Genomic DNA, 24,079 nt, shown 5'->3' with positions numbered 1-24,079 from the left:
TCATCACGTTTTTATTATGGAAGACATCTTTTAAAATTTAAGAAAACTTTCCTTTCTAGGGAAGTGAGTTAAAACAATGGCTCACTTTTTTTTTTTTCATTAATAATCTCATATTTGAAATTATTATAAATTTCTGAAGCTTGGAATACTGTTAAAATGAGACCCTTCTGTGTCATTTTCTTGTCATGGCTCTTACTGAAAAATATGTGCCAGCTGAACAGTACATATTTCTATTTTTATATGGTTGGGTATTAAAAGGCAATTGCAATTATTATATCAGGCAAGTATAATTTAAGTTCCAAAAACTAAAATGACATTTTGGAAACTCACTCAGGCTCTCCAGGTTTGATCTTCACCAGGGCTCTTCTTCTATGCCTGTCCCATTTCAGTAATAAAAACCAGGCTACACTGTCTTTTGCAGGGACTTTTTGGTAGTGGGTTTCAACAGCACTTGAACAGCAGAGAACAGTATTGTATCCTATTTTCTATAAGATGAAAGCAAGGTGCAGCAAATCAAATTATATGTCCCCAAGGTCATCTATCAAGACGGGGGTAAAGATAAACTTTATGACTCCAGAGAAGTAGCACAATGAAACATTTCTTAAAAGTCACCACGTTGGCTTTTTCTGTGTAAGATTTAGTTGTGAAGGCATTCATAGTAACAGTAGGTTGTGTCAAACATTTTTCTTTTTTTTAATAGTAGAATATAACCATTGCTTAATCCTCTCTCTTTTTGTTCTTTACAAAGATGTTGTTTAAACCACAAGTGTAGCTTATGTACTGGGGCAAACTCCCTGTTGTTTTAGATCCTTTGTGATGGGATGGGACGTACTCTGTGTTCTGCTTGCTGTATATCATTGAAAATCTAGAGGACTTCACAGCAGGAGTGAATGTTTTAGGTTTGCACACATTTGTGAGAATGTTAATACCGCATTGTGGGAATAGTGCTGAGTTCCCTGTTATCATGCAAGCAATTGCTAACTGTAGACCTCTGACTTTGTAATTTGTTCTTTATGGACTAGCCTGCAGCCAATAAGCAAAATCAATAGTCTTTGCTGAAAAGTAAGCAAGTGCCAGTGTGTTATGTGACAGGTGAAGATACATGTGCTTACCAGGGGTCAGGGGGCCACATCAAATTTCTCTCTGACTTCTTTTCAAAAAGCTAAATCCATTTAGGGAGCATTCGTCATTGGAAAATGTTGCAGTGGGGAATTAGACAGGCTCCTGCTCTTCTTTTCTCATTTAACGATGTTTGTTTTCAACAGTCTGTTCAATAATGTCACTGAGAAGAAATTATGTGAGAAGAATAAAGTGCTTATAGTCTATTTATTTATTCATTCATTTCTGTAGAATAACACTAGCTGTTGCGTTCTCATGTTTATTAATGCTATTGTGGCAGTCCAAATATTTGTTTGTTCTCCTTTTCCTTTGGAAAAAAAAAAAAAAGGTGGAACAGAGCAGTATGGAACAGATTACTTCCTACTTAAGCCTAAAGTGAAGGTCACACACCTTCCAGCAATGTTACATACTATATATATATAAATATATGGTTTCCTATACTTGAGTACGGCATCTAAATATATGCCATAAATTTAGTATTTCAGAATTTGGGAAGTCTCTTGTTTTCCAAGTGGAACGAGGAGGATTGAGGCCACTCAGAAGTCTGCTGGAAAATACAGCAGCAGCAGCCACTGAGATGGATGCTGCTGGCCTGTGATAAAATATGGTAGACAATACTGGTGTAATTCCCACTTTTGCATTAAATGCTGACAGTGTAAAGCGTTCTGAGTTCTAGGGAAGATGTTGTTCTAACCTACTCTTCTATCTCAACACATCAGGCTACAATGAAAGGCAGAAACTGAAAGGGTGTTTTTTCCTGAAATCCCAAAGTAGCTTAGGTTTATAAGCTACCATAGAAAAGAAGTCTGGTACTTAGAAGTTAAAGTTATATTGGCTTTCCATGTTCAAGTTCCAAACTTATATTCTTTTGAAAACTTTAGATTCAGTCTAATAGCAGAAATGATAGAAAGCTTAATGCCGTTGTTTGTTTCTTATTGAATGTAGTAGCTCCATTTAATAGCCTGGCCTGCTGCCATGGTACTATCACATACACATGTGCACTCCCAGTCAGGAAAAACAAACAGTCACCACACCGGTTCAATCAGATTAAAGGTTCCCTGTATGAGAGCTGAATACCAAAAACCAGATTGGTGCGTTAGATTTCTCTCGTGTCCTGTTTGATATTTTATTTTTTTTTTTAGCATGCATAGTAAACATCTCCTAATTTCTCTTCCCAGCTTTCTCTGTGGCTGTTTGTCAGCTGCTGTCTGCACTGGTCATCACTGTAGCTGAGCACTAAATTTGGAGATGCTGAACAATACTTGAAGCTTCCAGAAAGCTGTAGTTGAAGCCCTTCAACCTGGGTTCTGACATGCTTCATGGTACCTTTTAAACTCAGTTTGAGGGCTCACAGGCTGCTTTTGACACCATGTTGTACCTAATGAATGTCCACGTTCAGAGTGTTTAATAAGACAAATTTTGAAGGTGACTCACAGGGTCTCTCAACCACCAAATGTTAGAATTTAAGAAAACTCATCTTCAGCATACTTCAACAAGACTGAAGCCTTCTTAGCCACAAAATAATTAACACAATTTGGATAGAAAACCTCTGGCTTCTTCAAAGTTCTGTACCACTAAATTCAGTTGCTGTAGGAACATCTCTTCCCACTCTATTTTAGTGTGTCAAGGTACAGTTGTCTTCTTGACAAATATTCCCAGGTAAGTTCTTGAAGTTCTGGTTGACAGCTGAGGAAAAGAAAAGGGTAGGGTGTGGATCTTGTAGCTGATTTTTTTTTCAGATAATGGGTCTGTCAGCAGGCTACAGACAAATCAAGAACCTGCCTTTCCATCTAAGATGTCGCAAATATAAACTTATAAGGGTTTTTTATAGTTTGAGAACTGGAAAGATAAACAAATAGATACTCCAATCTTCCTTTCCTCATTTTCCCTTCAAAGGGTAGTGCAGTTGCTGTTCTGCAGTGACAAGATGAGATAAAACTCAAGTGACTTGAGAGATCCCCTGAGCTCCAAGCTGCAAAGGGTTGAGGGTTAAGCTTGAGGTTTGCCTGCTCAGCTCCTTTTTTCTTTTTTTTTTTTTTTTTTTTTTTTTATTGGGTCTTAAACCTTTCCTCCACTAAATAAACACCCTTTTATAGGCTTTTTTTTGCTCACAAATAGCAAGTTTTGTAACTTTATATGAAAAAGACTAGTTGCTGATTCAAACTAAACACTCCTTCATTGCTACCAGTCCCTCTGCCCCTGAGGACCACAGTTCACACTGGTGGTTGGCCAGCCCTGCTGGGCCTGCACTGGAGCTTCAGGTCTAATCTATTTAGTGATTCCTGTCCTGGACATGGTTTTGATCACTTAGAATACACCTATTGATCATGTGGCAGGAGGCACATCATACAAGTGCTGCACATCTACCCCATTGCTCTGCCTGCACGGCCAAACGACTGTGACTGTAACATGGTCAGGCGGGTACAGGCTCTCTGTAATTCAGTTAGCACAGGTAATGGCAAGAATGCAGAGGACACAGCTCCTTTTGGGGCCAGGAACTGCAGCACTCAAAGGTCCCCAGAGGACTTGCACGGTCCCTGTCTGTGCTGCCATGACCTCGCAGCCCCTGTTTTGTTTTCACTGCTTTATTGCCATGCCATTGTTTGGCTGCCAAGACAGAGCATCCAGTCCAGCTTAACCAGGAGTCTCTTCCTTTTAACTCTCCCAGAACCCTATCATTTATTATCTTGTCTTTTTCTTGCTTTTATACTTGCAAGTATCTCATCAAAAGAAATTACCAGCAAAATTTCTCTGGTGCTTGTCACTTCCTATTTTGTCAGCAACACGCACCGTGTACCATTTACGATAACAACTCCTATCACTGGTGTGATGGCAGAGCCACGCATTTGGTGTGACACATGCAAAGAAAGACCAGTGCAAGAGGCAAGCAGCTCATGTTCTAATAGATAACAAAACTTTGGACATGCATCCTTCTTGGCAGTGGTCTCCACAACTGTGATCTGTTGAGATTTTAATTTTGAGGGCTATCCAGATCATGTCACTTAAATTTATTTTCTTTTCTGCCCAGCTCATCAGCTGCAAGATGTTCTTTTTTGATATCCTCATTCTGGACAAGTTAAAATAAAAGAAAGTCTTTGTGAGAGGAATACTTTATCACAATTTTATTATCTGTTTTTTTGTCAGTGTTGCTATGCCAAGTGTCATATTTTATCAAGGAGGGTGGGTTATATATGGCTGCAAGATCAGCTACAGAAAATGTATCTTATTGTTGACTTTGGCCCTTCTCTGGAAGGGAATCAAGTGAACCTGTCTAGAAATCAACACAAAGCATCTTCCATTTGGTTACCTATTGCATTATTCTATATTAGCCTGTTTTAAGCCACCTTAAAGAAAAAGTTATGGGGCTACAAATACATCATATATTTATGTCACATTTTACTTTTTACTATTTCTCTCCTTTTCAAAACACACTGTAAGAATTTCCCACTTTATACATGCGTTCTTGCAGCACATAGTATTGTGCTGCTGAGAAAGAAATATTGTTAGTATCTATATAAAGCCTAGAGAAGAACAGAGGTAAATTCTAAAACAGTTTACAGAACTAAATCTTTCCTTAATCTTTCAGAAATAGTTTCATGGAGAATCAGTGGTTTGGAATATTTCTGTGGTCTTTGCTTGTCCACTATATAAAATGATTCCTGCTGACCTTAGTGGATTTCAGAAAAGGTTCCAGGAGTGGCAGAATGGAAACAAGAATGAAATCCATGATCAATAAAAATTCAAGAGACCATGTGTAATTGTTTCTTGACCATTTTCTTGAAGGTTTGTTTTTTTTTTTCTGACAATCATAAATGGGACAAATTTATTCAATTAATTTACTTTTCTTCATTTTCTAATAGTGAGTAATAGTCTAATGATTCATTATTTGAAATTTTTCCTAGAGCAAATTCTTCTGTTAATACCTTTATTCATATACAGAACAACATTTTTAATCACATGAATATATTTTTGTCAAAGTAAACGTTTTTTCTGCAGTTTTTCACAGGTAGTTCATTACAAATGCTTAATATTCAACATTTCCTTATAGTGGAAGTTGTAAAGCACATGATGCTTAATACTGAACGGTAACCCTAAACGTTCCTATTGATATAACCACTTTAACTGATTCTTAAGCCTGTGATGACTAAGCTTAGTAATTTTTAAATATATACACTGGTAAAACTTGCTTTGCTTTAATATTGCTACTTTGCAGTGCTTTCTACCAGAAAGTGAAATACTTTGAAAAAGCAAGCTCTATGTAATTAAAATGCAGTGAATCAACTTTAGGAAGAAAAAAGCTCATGCACTAGGTTGTCTTTCCATAAATAACTTTTCTTTAGAGAAAATATGAGATTAGGCTTTCAATTGGATCAAAATTACTCAAAAATGGATAAAAAATTCTGGAGTGGATTTCTAGTGTGGAAAATATTGAAACAACTGGTAGTTAAGAAGGTTCTGCTAATAAGAAGAGTTATGTCTGACCAGCTCTCTGGAGAAGTTCTGCTGCTCTCCACTGAGCAGTAATGTTCCCTTCATTTTGTATTTCTTAACAGGCTGAAAAAAAAGGTATCAGTGTTACCCAGCTGCGATGCAAATAAATATTCATAACAATGGCACATGCATAGCTAATTGAACAGTTTTTGTTAATATTATACTAGATATTCATGGACATGTGCCTTTTTTCTATAATGAAAATACTGCCTAAGGCTAGCTTTGTTTTTCTTGTCAAGAACAATTTATGTGCTTTCATTTAAATGAATATAAACTTCTATTCTCATGACAAAATAATTCACCATTAATTTGGGCAAAGAATTTCTTTATTCCCTTTGTGGTGCATTTTATTGGAAAAGAAAAACCTAAGTGTATCTCAGAAAATTTCTCTATGCATTCTGTCTAATTTCTGTAACAACTGGTGTGGATATGTAGGGATTTCAGTGATTACTTGCTAAGTAAATATGGGATATGGGCATATATTTGATTTTAAATTAATCTGAAAAGAGTTTTCTTGAAGCAAATTATTCCTTAAAAAAATGTTTTCATTGTTTTACACATACAATTTAGGCATATAAACATTAAAAACACCACTCTTCCCTTTTCTATATTTCCTTTTCTTATTTTGGTTCTTCCTTTATTATTTATTTTGAGGTTCTGACATACCTCTGAGGTATGTTTTGGAAGATGAGTAGAGCTAGAGTGAGGCAAAAGCAGATCTCACAAATGTGGCCGAAAAACACAGCTGTGGAGAAAGATATTTTTTTTCCTCCTCTTTAGGGAGTGTGTAACAAAGTCTATATCCCTTCTTTCACAAGACTCTTATTTTCTCATCTTATTAACTGTTTATACGATCCTCTCATTTAAATTTCAGTGATGTTACTTAAAGGAAACAAATGGTGCTACACACTGATTTAACTAATGAATTAATTCTCTTCAGATGGCAAATTAAGGCTCCCTAGTAAATGGAATGTAGCTATTTCTATTAGGAGAGGGAACCTTAGGCTACTCTGCTGTCTGTGCCACCCAGGTTGCTTGGCTACATTATGATCCTTTCACCAAGTGTTTAAAGTGCAATGCTTGGCAATGTGCTTTTAATCAAGTGTGGATTCTCACTATGGAGTTCAAGCATCTAAAGATGGAAAAGGGAAATGTGGAAAAAGCAGGCAAAGATTGGCTGTTACTGAAGATGATGAATCTAAGGTAATACGGGCAGGAAGTTCCTGACTTACTTTAAAATTACTTTTCAGTGTTATAAATTAGCACTTTTTAAAAAGTACCACATATTTGGCTTTCAGGAGTGATAGGCTCCACTGGCATAGTGGTTTTATAGGTAATTATAATTCAAGGCATTATATATTCTCATAATGTAGACCTGCAGTGACTCCTTGGCATGTTCTCCTTTTGGATTTGGGAGCCTATTTCCAGCCAGGAGATATTAGTCAATATTTCCATCACAGACATCTCATTCTGGGTGAGGGAGGTGACACTTCCTTTGTGACATGTAGCCTTACCTCATGCTGGATTTCAGATGGTGTCTCAGAGTAAACAAGCTGCCTTCATTCTTCTCCTCCTGACATCATTTAGACCAGTCAGACATTAATTAACCTGGAAAGCCAGAGAGGAAGAGATTTTCCCATTAGGAAGGGGCAATCTAATGTGATTGGTATGGCCCATGACTTGGGCTGCCTTTAAGTTCAGAGAAGCTATTTTAGGTTAAACATATGCTGCATCCTGACAACCTGCACAGTCTGCAAACATCTGAGTGAACACAATATAAGCAGAACACTCAGTTTAGGAGAAGGCAAATCATGAGACCAAATGGGGTGTATTTTGGCATGCCAGATCTTTAGAAAAGCTCTCTGATCTCTGGCCAAAAATTACTTACTCGTGGCCTCCTATTTTTCTTACAAAAACAATACATTAAAAAAAACAAACAAACAAGCCGCCCTGCATGGAAGGGTGTTCTCTCTGGACAGGACATTAAGCAAATCAGAAGCTGTTACCAAATTAATTTAAGAAAAGGACATTTAAATTTGACTTAGTAGTTGTCTCTTATTAACAAGTTTTCAAACCATATGACCACAATTGTCTGAGAATTTTTTTTTCCATTTAAGAGCTATTGTAGATGGGAAGAGTGGATTTTTAAATAATTCTTAAAGACAGTTATGCACTCACAAAGTAGTACAACTTAAAAAAAAAAAAAAAGCCTTAAAACATAAGGTTTGGGTTTACTGCTACTTTGCAAAGGGAGTTATGAGCTACAATGAATTGTGATTGACGCATTTTCATGTTTCCATTCCTTTCCTATTCTTGTTCATACACTGCTCTGACAATGCCTCTCATCCTTAGAATGACTTTTGACTTTCTCCCTTTTCCCTTGCTCCCACATTCACCCAAAGTTTCCTGTCATATTCAGGTTTTCTACTTTTGGGGTTTTTTTCACAAAAAAATACATTCTTTCCTGGTTTATAGGTTTGTGCTTTTACTGATTCTATGGCACATTTTATAGATCATATGGAAAATGAGAACCAGCACGGGATGGGTGGAATATGCCAGGAGTTGTCCATAGCAGCACAAAGCACCTCTGGCATCTCTGGGCAGCTCCAATCTGGGGCAGCACAGCCCAACAGCAAACAGGACCCTCCTCAAGCCCAACATTCCCTCTCCAGAGGTTCCCCTGCTCAACAGAAATGTGTGAGCAGGTGCAGGTTTTTATGATGGTATAGAACAGTGCCACCTGGTGATTTTTCCATCACCAATGAGACTTTGAGTGTTCTTGGCCAACTTCAGTTCCCTCTCTGTTGGTGGAAATTTATATTTACAGTGGAAGTATTTCCACTGCTGCAGGAGGCTCTTGGAAATACTGGCTCATTTGGTTTCCATACATTGTAGACATTATCCCTCCTCCTACTCTTACCCAGTCTTGCTTTTTTGCATCATTTAGCTTCCAGTCTAGCAAGTGCTATCAGTGTACTGGGCTAATTGTATTTGATGGGTAGTTAACAAACAAACTGAGAAAGGGGCTGATTCAGATTCTTCAAGGCCAGATCATGCCTTACAGATCTCCAGAAAGAGAAAATGCTGTGTAAATAATGTTGTGTACTGCTAAGAAGAAATAACTCTGCAAAGCGTCATATTGAGTCAGATTCCATGGCACTGCTTGTGCATGTTAAGAAGTAAACCTGTGAGTATTCCACAAGAATTACCACCTCTTCAGACCAAGTGGCAAATGTATACTTCTTCCAAATCAATGGCCATATATTTCAGTTCAAGTTGCTGAACCTGTTCAGATTGTTTTACATTAAATTATATGAACATGTTTTTATTTTTATACACTATATATAGAAAGAATTTTTATTGTTTTAGACAAAGAGTTTATCATTAAATCCTTGTAAGATGTTGCTACATCTTATTGCTTGTCCAAAATGTTCTTCTAAAAGCTATTTAAATACTGCTTCAGAGAGAAACTGTGTATTTGGCAGAGAAGCCTTTTACCATCAGCAAACAGAGATGTATTTTTGTGTAATGTATCAAGAAAATGTTTTGTGTACAGCAAATGCAGGGAAGTCTCATGTAACTCAATGAACAAGATAAAAAGCTGAATCACTGTGCACTGCTGCATCCTTTACTAAAAAGAGGTGCTGTCATCAGTACTTAACCTTGCATACAGTTGAGAACTGAATTTGATTCTTCCTGTCTCACAGTCAGGCATATTGCAAGAAATAGATCTGCAAACAGATGATGTTTCTTTCGTTACAATGCACTTTTTAATGAACTAATGCACTACAATGGGTGACTTCAGTTTTATTTGTTGTGTATTCCATGCAGTAACAAAACCTGCAGAACCCCTGTCATCAGACATGCAAAATTTGAAGTAGGAATCTTATAAAGATATATTCTTGTTGCAATTTTAGTATTCAAAGGTTTCATTAATATAGGGGTAGGGTTAATTTGTGAACAACAAAAGCAATTTTGATAAGTGTAGAGACCATGTCTGGAAAGACATATCTATTTTCCCACAATGCTGGCCTCAGGACTAGCTTAGGTCACAGCTCATCTTTTCACAATCTTTTTTTTCATCTGATAAACGGGAACAAGGAGGGCAATCTCCTTCAGCAATGGGCCCAGAGACTTACTGATGGCCCTGTTCTTTTTGCTTCAGTTAATTTAGCAAAGTAAAAAACATTGGACCATATCATTCGTATTTTCCTCTGTTGTGCAAGGCTGTAAATAGTTATAGAAAGTGGCAAACAGGAGTAGTTCTGTGACTACTGCTTGTAAAACTCCTGATCCACGTGTTTGGAGGTGTTTCATGGAGATTTGTTTGTTCACGGCCTTTTCATGTTCTTAAGAAAAGAAAAAAAATTTCTTTTCAGCCATGACCTGAATGAGAGGATCAAGTGCACTCTCATCAGATTTATAACACCAAGCTGGACGGGAATGTTGTTCTGTTGAAGGGCAGGAAGGCTCTGCAGAGGAATCTGGATCAATGGACCAAGGCCAATTCTCTGAGGTTCAATAAGGTCAAGTGCCAGGTCCCGCCCTTGGGTCACACCAACCCCTTGCCAAGCCCCAGGCTGGGGCAGAGTGGCTGGAAAATGGCCCAGTGGAAAAGGCCCTGGGGGTGCTAGTGGACAGCTGACTAAGCTGAACCAGCCAGTGTGTGCCCAGGTGGCCCAGAAAGCCAATGGCATCCTGTACCAGCAATAGTGTGACCAGCAGGACCAGGGAAGGGATTGTCCCCCTGTGCTCGGCTCTGGTGAGGCCACACCTCAAATCCTGTGTTCAGTTCTGAGCCCTTCACTGCAAGGAAGACATTGAGGGGCTAGAGAGATCCCAGAGAAAGACAATAGAACTGGGGAAGGGTCTGGAGAGTCAGGCATGAGGAGCTGCTGAGGCAGCTGGAGTTGTTCAGTCTGGGGAAAAGGAGGCTCGGGGGGGATCTTATTGTCCTCTACAGCTGCCTGGAAGGAGTAAGGTCAGTCTCTTCTCCCAGATAACAAGTGACAGGACAAGAGGGAATGGCCTCAAGCTGCATAAGAGAGATTTAGATGGGATATAAAAATTTCTTCACACTTCAGCCACTGAAACAGGCTGCCCAGGGGAGTGGGGGGATCACCATCCCTGAAGTGTTCGAAACGTGGGTTCACGTGGTGCCTGGGGATATGGTGAACATGGAGTTGTTGGGTTAATGGTTGGACTCAATGATCTTAGAGGTATTCTTCAACTGTAATGATTCAATGGTCTTAGGAAAAATAGTGAAAATACAGTGTTTTGCTTGTTTATCTGATAACACTGCAAATGCAGTAACAGCTGAAGTCCAGTTCACCACCTCAGACTGCATTAAAAGTGCTACACCATCACCCCATTTAATGATGTCTTTTATGGCCACAATAAGATATTTAAAATGAGAGACTTAAACTTTCACGTTTCTTAATTAAAGAGATTTTCTAAACTAGTTGTAACCTGCATTTGGCCTTATGATGCCTCCCAGAATAACAATGATCTACCAGTTAATATGTAAGGGCTCACAACTGATTGTTGCTTCTCTTCTTCTGCATATTAAGTAGTGTTCATTAATTAATATTCAGCTTGCTTGCTTCTTGCACACAGGACATCATCTTTGCACTGGGCTCCCAGTAGACAAAAGAATAATTGTAGTTTAAATGAAAAGCTTTAGAGATCCCTTTGAGTGGGGTGTTAAGATTATGAACATGAAAAAGAGTTCAGGGGCTAGAGAAATTTCACTTTTTTTATATATATAGTAACAAAAATGTGGCTCTGACTGGTTTGGTTTGGAAGTCAAGCTACCTGTTATCTGTGTGAATGTCCTAAATATATTCTCTACACATTATAGAAACTGCAACCAACTGATTGAAATTTATACCATCAGGTAAATCTGTCCATCCACATTCCCACTGGATTTTTTCCAGAAAACATTATCTTTTTAGAACTGGTTTTGAAAAAGAAGTCTTTTTTTTTTTTTTTTTTTTTTTTTTTTTTTTTTTTTTTTTGTCACTTACTTGATATGCACTTGTATATAAGACCTGATTTATCTGGTTTCCAGTTTGTACAGATGAGATCTAAGTTTCCAAGTCAAATCTGTTTCTTGTTGAGCTAAAGAATAAAATTCTGTACACAATCACTTTCGTGGCTTTCAACTAATTGCTTTGCCAAGACTATCAGATGGCAAAAGCTGTTTAGTTTGACAACTCTGCAGAAATTCTGAAAAACAAATGCAGCAGCTCATCCCAGTCCCCTCCCCTCTGATAGTTAATATTGAGTGCAAGTATGTCTTATTTTGGAAACATTGATTTTACCATAATTTTCTTTATTTAATTAATATTATTAATTTCTACAGAAATTACAATATTAACTTACTCCAATACTGAAAGCAAAAGTTATAAATAGATCTGATTTGTGTGTATGTGAGAAACTAACCCAGAAAACATACACTGCATTCAAACATTTTTAAACTACTAAAGAATTTACAACCACATTTATGCGCTGTGGTCTGACCCCATTTGCAGTCACTTACAAAAGCAAATAAAAATACATACATTATGAAATTTGCCCCATCAGAAGCTTAAAGTTCAGTTATCTCTACAGTCACAAAGGAGATCTGTTTTGCAGCTGCATGTTACTTTCCTTATTTTTGAAGTACCTCCCTCTCATGGCACCAGGAATCTTTTTTGTTTTGTATCTGCTCACTTTTTTTCCCTTTATTTTTCCCCACTTTTTTTTAACAATAAGTCTCCCTTTGGGACATGTCACTTGAAGCTTGTGTTTGTCATGCTCCTAGTGCAGGGAAAAAACACACACTAAATTCAATCTTTAAATTAAGCTGTAACCAAGCTTGTATATTCATTAGAGGAGAAAAATTCTCTTCTGAGAAGTTCAAATTGTTTATTGATTTTCATTTCTGTGTTCAAGTGAAGCTTGAGTAAGTCTGTCTCACTGCAGTCCCTCTGGGGCAACACTGCCAACAAGTGCATCACATTTCAACCCAAGTGAGCAGTTAGCAACAAAAATCTGAGAATTCCTTTAAAACTATATTAATAAATAGTTAGAGGGTGAGATATCCAGTTCAATATAGCTGATTCTTTTGCAAAAGGAGTAACAGACTTGAATTGCAGGCTATATATGATAATCTTCTTGAAATGCCTTAGACTTGAAAATCAGGCGAGTGGCAAGTGCAATTAATGCTGTTGGGGGGAAATGAGAGGAGGGGGCAGCTCTGCTACATCTTCCTTACAATTGTGTAATGTCATATTGACAGAGTTTTGTCCAGATGTAATCACCTTGTGAATGTCTCAGCAAGGAGAAAAATACATGTAAGAGTAGTTGCCAGCACTTGATATCTCTTCAGTCTCTTCTTAAGAACACATTTCAGCAAACAAACAGCTTAGGAGAGCATAGAAGTACTGCTTACATAAACCCAGAGCCTGCCTTGGAGGTGGGTGCACTGAGTGGCTGAGCTTAGTTTTTACGGTACTAATATCTCCTACAAACCATTTAAATATCACACTGTCTACTAAAAAGTAGGCTGAGCTACTTCCCCTCAGATTTTCAGTGTAAATTTCAATTTTAAAAAATCTAATTAAATTAATTTCAATTTATTAAAGTCATCTGATTTTCACCAAGGTGTAATTTTTTTACTCCTTTCCAAGCTCCTCTGTGGGTAAGAAGAGCGTTTTTTAGGAAAAAAACCCCATGTTTTGTATGATCTGGTCTTGTCACTGCTTAGGAACAGCAATGTGCAGTAAGACCATGAAAGATAATTCCAGCTTCTCTTCATAAAGTTGAGTAAGGAAAAAAGAAGCATTTTGTGACAAACAGAGAAACATTAATTCAAGTACAGAGAGGCTCCCTTTACTTTCTCTGCTATCCTTAGATATTTCTGTGAGAAATTACCAGCTATGTTCTTCAATAATCCAGAAACCAGTAGAGGATGTAAAAAATAAATTAAAAAGGGGGGGAAATAAGAATAATCTGGGTATCTCTTACACCGTCTTGTATTTTGTGCAGGAGAGAAGGCAATAATGGCTGAAGTTTCTTTTTGAGTAAGATTTGTAGGGATCAGTGGGCCTTTTTTTGTCAGTCTTGTGAACAGCCACCCTCGATCACTGGTACTGTAGCAAATGGGTTGGCCTAGAGGAAGTTATAAGGTTGCATTTCAAAATATGGATGGAGTGTTCAGACAGCCATAATTTCAAAGCATTCTGCAGGATTTTTTTTCTCCTGAGATATCCATGTTGCATGTAGAGCGGGAGGGCTTGAAATATTCATTTCAAATTGCTGTTGATTAAAATATAATGGTCAGGTCATCTATTTCTGAAAGGTCTATTTTGGACAAGATTTATTCAAGAAAAATTAAGTAGGATTCTAAAACTTGCTCTGAAGATTAATTCTTTTGCTTTAAGAGGGAGACTGAAAACGCTTGAGTGATGACTTTTAATTACTAACTTATTTTAAATGCCAAGTGATGGTTTTTATTCCATTTAATTTTTTCAGCCAAATTATTTAGGCACTTTTCAAATTGCTCAGCTCCCCAGTGTTAAAGTGTAGGCCAGAAGAAAAAGCAGTAGAGGTGTTAGTACTGAAAAACTGCTCAAGATCCCATTGCCATGGACACAGAGACTCAGTCTCCAAGCTGAAGGAGACTGACTACTTTCCATTATCCCACTCCCTTCTACCTCAGCAGACAGATTTTGGCTGCCCACTGGCTTCAGGTTCCCTCTAGGTCCAACAGGGGTACTTCATCTCTTCCGTCCTTTGTTTCTTACCCCATGTTTCACCATTGTCATGGCTCTTGTCACGGATTAAGATGAGGAAAAACCATATGGACATCCCTGTTTTTGTGTGTCTGGTGGTGCATCAGCTGCTGATGGCTGTGCTGGAGCTTCTGTCCCTTCCATCTTTGGAGCTGTCCTATTACGTGAATACATCATATAATCTAGATATGTGTGCACAGAAATGTTTCTTGGAACAGACTGTTGAAAATGTGTCTCCTATTAAAGTATTTTTTTTGTTGGAATATTTGTTAGAAGGAGGAGTTGCACATACATGAGAAATCAGCTGGGCTAATAGTTTGATGGTTATGGCTTCCAACCAATTGAACAAGGGGACCTCAGCTGGGCCTCACACATTCCAGAAAATACTCCTAACTGGGGGGAGCTCTGAAATAGCAAAGCTACAGACAAAGGAGCTGAAGGGGGGAAAAGGTATGTTCAATCCCTAGTCAGCCATTTGGGAACTTTAAATCTTTTCTAGTTAAGATGTCAGCCATACTGTTTATAGGTCACCGTAAACACTTCTGATCGCATCAGCATCTCACTTTGCAGCTCAAAACATTTTCCTGGGAAATTTCCAGAATGGTGTTATTTAGTGTCGCAATGACAGACTGGTGTAATGAAGCTGCAGATCCAAAAGTGAAGGAAAGCTAGAATTCAAATGAGACTTTGTGTATGTCCTCTGTCTAGCAGGCAAAATAAAATGTGTCACAGAGAAGCTGATGTTGCTAAATTTCATTGGCTTACCTTCGTTGCTTATGATTTATTAGGCTCTGTATTTTGTTGCTCCTTTACAATTCTCCTTTCATTTTCTCATGTATTCTAGATCATTCTGGTCTGTTGTTGGATCTTTTTGTTGATTTGCTATAATGTTGACTAATCTAAATTTTACAGGACATTATATAAACAAAGACCTCAATGATACACAAAAAAAAAGTGTTCAAGGCGTTTGGGACTCTCTTGGTTAGCTGCATACCAGAATTAGTCTGCCAAGCTGGCATAGAGCTGAAGGGAAATTTAGTATTTCCAGAAATGGCAGGGTAGTTTGAGAGGTGAATAACCTGTTCAAAGGGGCTAATTCAATGTGGGTGGTAGTATAACCTTCCACTTCTTAGAGGGATTGATTCAACCACAAGTAGAGAGTGTCAATTTGCTTTTCTTTCTATAAATGAAAACGTTTAGAGAAGAAGATGCTTCATTTTTGCCCCTGAGTCCTCCAGAGAAAAAGCTCTCTCTTCACCCACTTTGAGAAATGGCTTAGGTCCCTCCAGACCATCAGACTCTGAGGTGGAGCTTGTGTCCTTCTTACAGGCCTCTGTCTCCTGCTCTTCCCTTAACAGCAGCTTGCTGCCATTAACTGGATGCTTCCAAACACCTCTGAAGTCCTACAGCATCTGGTCCTTGGGCCAGATGCCATAAATGCTAATTTGTGCTGGAGAGAGCCCCAAATCCAATTATTACTGCTTAAGGACAGATTTATTTTTTTTTCCCCTCTGCCAGTGCCATTTCTTCCTTATGCTCTGCCTTTTGGCCACAGAGGACCAAATCACCCTGAGTAACCTAAATGTGCAAAACAGTTGAGGCTTCACCCCGTAGCACTTCATTATGAGCCACCTATCTATCCAACTAGCTGTATGACCAGTGATCAAGATACAGGGTATCCGGGGTTTTCTGTTGCATTGTTTGCTGAAAAAAAATTAATATCTGTGTCTTGTTGTTTCATTTTGTCCTGGTTTTAATGAGTTTTGTTTATTTATTTAGTATAACTCAAAGTTTGCAATTTGTGGTGAAGGGAAACATTTGCATGACTGTGTCTTCTCCAGGATAGTGATCATTCCTTTCATGAGGCCTTATCAAAGGGCAGGGAACAAAAATCAGTAAGGAGATGGGTTCTGCTAAAAACTTCTTCTCTGTAATTCAGTAAATTGTTTCCAGATCCTGTGTTTCACAGAACATCAGCTGACTTCTCTTTTTATCAGCTATGATGCCTTTTTCAAGTGCATGATTTTTGGGGGGAGGGAAAGTAATTTTATTCTCTCAGGATTTTTAATTTCTCCTCCAAAGCTTCTGTTCCTTTAAATGTATTGTCAGCTGTCCTAGGAAAGCATTGTGCTTATCTTTACCCACCCTCCTCATCAGCCTTGAATGTGTAAATGATGGTGATACTACCAAGACACAATTTTTCTGTGGTGCAAAACACTGCACAATTCCCCATCTGCTGTCTCAAGTGTGAGGGCTTACCTCTCATCAAAGACATCCAATTTTTTTTCAAAAATCAGTTTTTATAAGAGTCTGCCAGCCAAAAATTAATTCTATCTCACACTGAAAACTCCTGGGGTCTTTACTAGCTGATTTCCATGAAGGTTCCCTAAATTACACCCCAAGAGGGGACAGGAATCAATGTGTAATATCTTTAAAATTAAGGGAATACTGAATATATAGTTCCATCTTTCCAAATTCTGCCAGGCAATTGTCTCAGAAGGAACTTTAAAAAAAAAAATCTCAGAATTAAAATCACTTTAGATTAGGTGAAACAGGTAAGGACATAAATTTTAAGTTTTGATTTCATAAGGAAGCCTATTTAGTTGCCTTGTGTCAGAGACTTCTAATTAATCTGGATATAAGTTTTTCCCTCTTCCAATCAGTCCATAAATTTTCCTTCGATTAGTACAAAAGTCTGTCATGTGTTTTTGCAGTGAGCATGTTAATCTGAACACTGACCTTCACAGCCTTGTCCCTGGCTATGCTCAAAGCTGACTTTGTGGGAAGCGTTTTCATTGCTTCCCAGTGTCAAAAACCTTCAATAATTAAAGTTACTATCACATGTACATTTTTTCCTTTTCTTGTAATAAAAGAAGTCTCCTCTAGAGCAAACAAAGAGAGAAAAAATTAATTGATCTGACATTTGAGCTGAGAAGACATACTTTAAGGAATACTGCTTAAAGGACAAGGAAGTTTGGAGTCTCAAATAATTAAAATGAGAATTTGGCCAGCAAATGAAGGCATCTTCTTTCAATATACTACTTCATGTGGACTTGCAAAGTCTTTCTAAATGTCTTTTAATGCTGGACCTTATTTCTGAACTCTAGAAAAGCTGCACGATTATGCTCAGAGTACGTTTTTCTGTTGGAAAGGCAAGAAAAATAAAATTACAATTATGCAATTTTATCTAGCATGTGTAAGGTATAAAAAATTTAATTTTCACTTCAGTCTGTGCACGTTTGCTCTGTTTTCTGTAAGTCTTCAGTAGGCTTGGATGCTGTACAGGGAAGTTATTTGCATCTTCAGAGTTAGATTGCCAGTTACGAATATTTAACACTCTTATAGAAAAGCAACCACTACGTTGTCTAAGGAAATTTTATAAACATGGGAGAATACATTCCAATAAATCAATAAACACTTTAGAAAATGCAAGTCAAGGGGTAGAAAAAAAGAGGGGGCAGGGTGAGGGATGAAAACAAAAGCATCCTCTGCTTTGGAAATGGATTGATAAATAATGAAATAATTAAGCCCTTGCTATTGAGGTGTTTGATTATTTTTTTGAGCCCTTTATGATAGCAATTCTCTTCCTGCAAATGCAGGCCCGAAGATACAGAATTTGAGATAATGTGTGCCATCTATGTACCAGTCATGTTGTTCTAGCAATCATTCTTATGTAGAAGATACTCATATTATTTCATCTATTTGAAGTCCTTCATGTCCAGTAGAGGGATACCTCAAGGCCCCCAAAACTTTTTATAAAGGCAGAAAAGTCAACAGTGTTTTACTAGCTTTTTTCAATCTAAACTTGTAAATTTTTTGATACTATAAACTCCTTTTAAACAAATGAGATTTCTTGTCAGTAAGAAGCTACAAGATAAATCTTTAACAAAGTATGTATCATAGCATGTCTTTATCTCTGCCCACAAGTTCCTTTGCAAGCAAAGAAGCCTTAGCAATATAACAATAGAGAACATTGTCTTTGATTATATAAATAAATAAAACAGGGCAGACATTTGAAACAAAATCACTCTATCAGTTTGTGGTGTTCCCATAAAAGGGAGGGAGGAGAAGACAACCATTGATAGGAAGGGAAGTTTTCTCCCCATGTAATGGCCACAATAAATTTGTGTGCTGAAGAAAAATAAATGTGAGGAGAAGACATGCTCACCTGATGTTGAAGGAAAGCCTGTTCATGCTTAATACATCGGAGAAATTGTTCAAGAGCTGCTCATCCATGTTAGAAATTATTACCCCTGTAATCCTGCCAAGGACAGTGAGACCTATTGTAGTTGACTGAATAAGTACTGGTTGTTCAAGTTAACATGTCACAGGGGCAGATGTAATTTATACACCCTTTTTTTTTTTTTTTGACATATCCAAAAGAAACAGGCCAGAATCTTGGACAACATAAAATGGTACAGCTAATTAAAGAAAATGGCTCCATTCCAGATTTTCTGAGCTGTGTCTCTTGTCTACAATGCACCACTTTGCCAATTTGCACAAGTTGGTCACTTTTAGCTTGGCCTGAGGTCTTGTGGGCTTCTATTTGTCAGTTGTAACAATCACAGCAGAGATTTGTTTAATTTTGATTAATAGTGGATTTAAAAAGTGCTGCTCTAAACTTACATGAAAAGCTGAAATGCTTAAGAGGGTCACCAAGGGCAGGACAGAGACCTTAGTGTGTGCAGGATTTAATGTGATTAGATGAGCTTTATGCCAATCACCATCGTTATCAGGAATTGTATTGCGGGTCAGCAACCAACTTAGAGAGGAGATTGACCATATGGATGTAAACCCAATGGATTTGTATTTTAATAAACAGGACGGGCTGACGTAAAAACAGAGGCATGATAAACTACCTGATGCCAGCTCACTGGTTTGTAGGTCTCAGAAAAAAATAAGAGTCATTAAAAAATGCATGTTGGTGTGCAGAGGAGGGGAAGAAGATTCTAGCTGAAGGGGCACCAAGCCAAGCCCAGCATATCAGGTCCATATCAGCACATTCACACAAGCTGTGAGCATGGGCTGTGCCCAGTAATGATGGGCCTCAGGACTGTGGACAGAGTGTGGGACACTTTGCTTTTTTCTGCTTTCTACAGGGAGGCTGTGTCTGACTGTCTGATTCTGCTTGGGTCTGCTCCTGAAACCCATCAGATTGAGAAAACAGCACTAAAGTATTTTTGCTACCCACCTCTGCACTCTGGGTGCCAGCACCTAATCCTGTATCATGAATTATCTACACTATAACAGCAATGACATTTTAAATGATCCTTGTTCCCAACTGCTTTCCCCTTTGCCAAAAAGTCTGTCTGCCTCACTATCCAACTAGGGTTTGTGTTCACATTGTAAACCAGGTCAAGAAAAATATACGTTTTCCAAAAAATGCCTTTAGAATTGTTTCCACAGAGCAGAGGTTTAAATCAGTTCAGATAAGAAGGCAGTAACCTATATGGGGGAGGGAGTAAGTGATGCAAGAGGACTGGAAGATCTCTTTATCACAAAGGAAAGTTCAATCTGGATCCAGAATTAAGATTTCATGGCCTGGACTTGTTTGCAGCAATTTGTGTGCGTCTTGGTGTCTCCTGCAGAGCAGGTACAAAACACAATCTGGAAACTCAGAGAAAAGTGGGGATGTGTTGAAGCATGTTGAACGATCAGAGGAATTATAATGGGGGGTTGGGGAGGAAATCAATTACTTGAGATCTTCCCAGCAGAAAGTACTTCATAGGTTAGATACTAGAAAGATCCTGCACCCAGAGAGTGGCTGAGCATAGGAACAGACTCCTGGGGAAGTAGTCACAGCACCACGACTGGTCAAGGAGTGTTTGGACACTGCTCTCAGGCACATGGTGTGGCTCTTGGGGTGTCCTGTGCAGGGCCAGAAATTGGACTTTGATGATCCCAGTGGGTTCCCTCCAACTCAGATTATTCTGTGATTGTGTGCTTGACTTTGTGGGACTCAAACAAATGAGTTTATAGCTATTCACCTTTTAGACAAACTCCTGTACATCAAGTCATGGGGCTTGCATGTAAACATTGATAACCTTCTACCTGGTGCCCCAGTTATTAGGGTAAAGCCTTGGCTGCTGCAACTGAGCCAGAACCAAGCCAGTACCTGCCACCTGCAGCTACTCCAGACCAGGAGGAGTAAGGATAGGTCTGTCACAAATGTGAGGGATGCAGGGAGCTAATACTGTTGAGAAATTTCTTTTTCCTTCATTTTCTGAAGGTTAGAGGTGGAAATGTTTTGTACTTTGCACTGTGTCCTTTTGTCATTCCTTAACTTGTTTATTTTTCTTCCCTTGTCTTTCAGTCTGGTCTCTAAAGACTGCAGCTGAAAGAAAGGGGTGCTTCTGCTCTCCTAATCAGCAATTCCTTTGCTGTAATAGAAAAGTGTTAATACACAAAAGATCAATTCCATACAGAAACTGGGGAAACACAGTTTAGTCCCCATACTTTTCCAATCAAATAAATGTGAGTGCATCCACTTATCTAGTCAGCCAAACACAGAAAGTTTCCAGAACCTATATAACTGGTAGTAATGACAAAAAGGTTTCACATTATCTACCTCATCCACATTTCCTCAGAGATCAATATAGCTGAGCACATCTTCTGCATACTTCCATAAGGAGACAAATATAAAACTTAGTTGCATCAAATGTGTTTAGAAACCAGTTTTTAAATTGAAAATAAGGGAGGGAAATCTAAAAGAATATCAATACAATGTTAGAATTACATTATTTGAAACAAGGATGAATGGGATAACACAAAGTCAAAAGGATTTACTCAGCAACTTTCTAGCGGTGATAAATGATCTTTGTTAAAACATGGTTGGTACAATGCATTTTACTAACATGTAAAGTGTTTCAATTTGGTCATTTGAAAATGTCACAATGATAAAATTCCTCAAATGGCTTTGCAGTGAGGGTGAGGGTATTAAAGCCTTATATGTGTTTTATTTTGCTAATTTCAGGCAAGTTCTAGCCCCTTGAAGAGCCATAGTTATTTGGCAAATTTGGGCTTCACTGGTTTGCAGTAAGCACAGTAAGATTTCTATCAGTATCCTGCAAGGTGGTTCAGTGGAGTTTTAGGACTGGAACTTCTAAAGCCTCTGTTTAGAAGCCCTTTTTGACCTCGGGCAAAATACTGTGTGGGGGAGGAACAGACCTCAAAACTACAAAGAGACTTGGAGGCCTCAGGGTGCCTCTCTGGAAATGTCTCTCTTGTTTCCTGAGCCTTAGTTCTCCTCTCTGCACGAATGGATAGTAGCCTATCCCTGCTGTACAAGGGTTCTGTGAGCTAATTATTACCTGTGATTCATTGTAATAGCACTGCAGATTTTTTTTTTTATTATTATTATTTTCTGTGTGGTCCTGTGCTTTTATACCCATGAAAATGAAGCTCATTTCTCTCTTCTTCTGTCCTGTATTTAATATGATTCTTGGGTGTGTGTTCATTGACTGGTTTCAAGGCCATTGTAATAACCTGGATCTGTCTTATGGATCATCAAGCCCATGTGAGCAGTGGGTCCGAGTGGATGCTGTGTCTGCACAAGCTGGGTTCATCTACTACACCCTCCACCTCACACTTGGTTTGGCCAAGTAGACATTGGAGTGTGTAGGACAGCCAAAAAAGCCTGGCCTGCAGAGAGTCACCAAAAATATGCCATGACCTGTGTTGGTTTTCTCATGATTAAACATGTGAATTTGCCCCATTGGAAAACCTTCAATCATTCTTCACAGCTTCTTAAAGAGTGTGAAAATTTCAGTCTGCACTGTTCTATGCAGAGCAAGCAGCAAGCCCCACACCATCACTTCTCTTCAGGAGTCCTGGATGGCTCACAGGTGTCTGAGAGAGGTCTTTTGGGTCATATTAGTGCTCTGGTTGGCCACATCTGTAACTTCTATAACCAAACCTGCATCCAAACCCAGGGCAGCACCAAGTCAGTCTGCAGGATCCTACCTTTGTGCTCCACAGACTACTGGCAAACCTTCACATTTCTCTCATTTGCCAGTGCTAGTTTTGTTCATGGACTTGGACTAGGGCTTCCAGTTTTGAAGCTGCATTGTGAATAGGCATGTCTAAATGTAGCTTATGGTTGGATTAGGAATAGTAATTTTTAACTTAAAGCTATATTTGTAATCCATTATTTTAGCAGCCAGGCTTTAAATCCCCTCACCCTCATGTCACTCCTGTGCCCCTGACAATCCACACAAAGCTGCAGTGCATGCACAGTGCATGTTCTAGTGATATGGTTATCAGCCTTGTTTCTGAAGAAGGAGAGGGAGATCCCTTTTCAATGGAGCCTCACAGGAGGAACACACAGCACTGAAGCCATGCAGCAGCAGGCTCTCAACACATGTTTCATTAGAACTTATTCGTATGACAAATTCACATTAGGGTAAAATAAAGTCTGGTGTTTCTCCAGGGCACTTGAGGGAAAATTCATGAGCTCCTGTTGTTGATCAACTGCCCTGACCCTTCTGCCATGCATAAGTGGAAAGGAAATCATAGCAGGTCTGTTTCCCATCTTGAACTTGCAACTAGCGAAGGCAGATGTAAAATGAAAGTGGGACTTCTTTATAGCCTCTGAAATAAATAAATTACTTGAAATAACAGCTGCAGCAAAATGGATCATTCAGAACACAATGTGTCATTCTTCAAGCTACAAAATGCGTGGCCTCTTTATATTTATGGATGCCCTACTGCTTGTGATAATGGAGTGATGAGGCAGAAGAGTAAGAGATTGTCCATTAACACAAAAAAGTGATTTTTTAGCTTGCTGCTTTTGTCTTCATGTCATGGCATGAAAATAACCAATAACATGATTTTTATTTATCAATGTAGATGCATGACCTTTTTAAACATATTTCATAAAAAAGATTAGATTTATTTCCACATCTTGGGATGTTTGTTTCAGTAAAGCGAAAATAAATTTTTGGACCCATTCCTGCCCCTCCCAGTTTTATTTTTATCTTTAAATGTGTGTTACTCCAGGAGTAATCCCAATCTAGACTGAAAACAACAGAGCAGAAACTGATTCATTAGCTTACTTGTATAACATCCATCAGTACTGTAATAAAAATATTTAGTAACAGTAGCACAAATTCTCAGGAACACTCATGCAATACAGAACTTTTCCATGAAGAGATAAACATTAAATGTGAAACTTTTTATCAACTTTGACTTGTCAAAGAATAATTCCTTCATGAAAAGTGAACATTGATTATATTTCTCATTTACAGAAAAACGTTTGAAACATTTTAGAACTGATAGCTATCACTGTTTTGCCATGCTTTCCATTTCAGAGTGTGCAAATTCATAAAGAGAGCTGAAAAAGAAGAACTTGAAATATAATTTTAAATTCTTGTAACTGAACTATATCACCTGACCAATATTTTTTGAGGGACTGGGGGATGCCAGTTCAAGAAATCACTCCTAGTTTTTAACTGTTTCCTCACAGACCTGGAGGTAGAGTTTTAAAGTCTTTAATAAAGAGGAAAGAGATTGTTTCCTAAGGTGTATATGTGAAGAACTCCAGCAAAATGTGGCCTCAGTGGATGTGAGCATACAATATATTGATTTTTACAGAGAAATCTTTTGATTCTTTTCTTTCTTTTAGGAGGAAATGCAGTGGTTAAGCTTAGTTAAAAGGGAGAAGGAGGCAAACCAAATCCTGAGTTGTCTCTAAT

At 38.3% G+C, this 24,079-nt stretch overlaps 1 long non-coding RNA gene across 5 annotated transcripts in view; it reads right to left on the bottom strand.

Annotated features, from left to right (window-relative positions):
- Nucleotides 1–1,160: 1,160 nt before the first annotated feature.
- Nucleotides 1,161–24,079, bottom strand: part of LOC310907616 — a 41,669-nt gene continuing 18,750 nt past the window's right edge. Inside the window, exons 5-7 of one of the 5 annotated variants that reach the window (XR_014589666.1) lie at nt 7,125–7,218; nt 5,602–5,673; nt 1,601–2,805 (exon numbers count right to left, since the gene is read on the bottom strand). This is a non-coding gene — a long non-coding RNA (uncharacterized lncRNA). Of the gene's footprint in view, nt 1,283–1,600; nt 2,806–4,155; nt 5,674–7,124; nt 7,219–24,079 lie in introns of those variants that run through there. The other 4 variants (XR_014589665.1, XR_014589667.1, XR_014589668.1 and 1 more) reach the window with 4 other exon arrangements.

Source organism: Zosterops lateralis, assembly GCF_965231275.1.
Source record: "Zosterops lateralis genome assembly, chromosome: 3".
Lineage (NCBI taxonomy): Eukaryota > Metazoa > Chordata > Aves > Passeriformes > Zosteropidae > Zosterops > Zosterops lateralis.
Note: the sequence above shows the minus strand (reverse complement) of the source record. Positions and strands in the feature narration are given on the sequence as shown.